The sequence below is a fragment of the Cariama cristata genome, unplaced genomic scaffold, assembly GCF_000690535.1.
Source record: "Cariama cristata isolate BGI_N322 unplaced genomic scaffold, ASM69053v1 scaffold757, whole genome shotgun sequence".
Lineage (NCBI taxonomy): Eukaryota > Metazoa > Chordata > Aves > Cariamiformes > Cariamidae > Cariama > Cariama cristata.
In genome coordinates this window covers 1-1,069 of record NW_009626828.1, presented here as the reverse complement: position 1 = coordinate 1,069, position 1,069 = coordinate 1, and positions in this window count along the sequence as shown.

Here is a 1,069-nt window from a genome sequence, read left to right as displayed (position 1 = left end):
ATCAACAGAAAAATAGAAGACACCAAAATGCTGAAGTTAGATTCTTCTTCTTGAACTTCTCCGCTAGCAATTTCTGTATCCTTGGTGACAGTTCCAGCTAATTGTGGAAGTTCTGGTCTTTGTTTTCACTTTGAATGAGGATGCTTTGATAAGTGGGAAGTGTGCCTCGTGCAACTTTTTTCTCCGAAGCATTTCTTGTTTGGTTCCCTTCTCAGTCCTTCAGTACAGGTTTACCCTGAAAGAGGAACCTTTTTTCCCTAGGAGCCCTTTGACTTTAAGTGGCCAGCAATTGCCAAAATAACCGTTTAGTTGTGTCAAACCTTCCTGAGTGCATTCATTTCTCTTTAGTACTGAGTAACTAATGTTTTCATGAAAAGTGGAAAAGCACAGCTACAGGTAAAATATAGAATTCAAGGATCAGGTGGGAAGCCACCCTTTTGATTACTGTCTGAATAGGGCTGATGCCATTATTGATTTCCCTGTAGAAACCAGCCTCCAACGTTCTTTTCTTATCAAGTTAGTTGATACTGATTGAGCAAATGATTGGAAAAGTCAAGGCTGTTATTTTTATGACAATTTTGAATTTCTTCAGTTTAGCCGTCTCAACTAGCCAAGCTGCTTCCTCTCGGTTGGGGAGAGAGGAGTCTGTTTTCTGTATTGCAGTGTCAAGTTAGTCCTTCCTTTGGGTATATATATTTTTACAGCTGGATTGGAAGGGTGCATTGTATTTATAAAATCGTAACGATCAATCAAAGCAAAAACCAGGATCCATCCCACAGATTACCTAGGAATCTCAAATTCAGGAAGCAAGAAACTAACGAATCAGGGACAAGAACAGGCCAAAGACATCATCATGAGGCAACAGCATAGGAAGTGTATGTGGAAGAAGTTAAAAGAATTTTGAGAGAAGACGAGTTGATATTTGTGCAGCCCTTTGAAGATCAGAAGTGTTAAGTATTAAGTGTATCAAGGAGTGGCAGAGGAGCGGTGGGCACTTGGCCCATGGGAGATGGGAGTCTCTTTTAAGCATGAGCAGCTATCATTCACAGTCGCAAAGCTGAGTATAAGG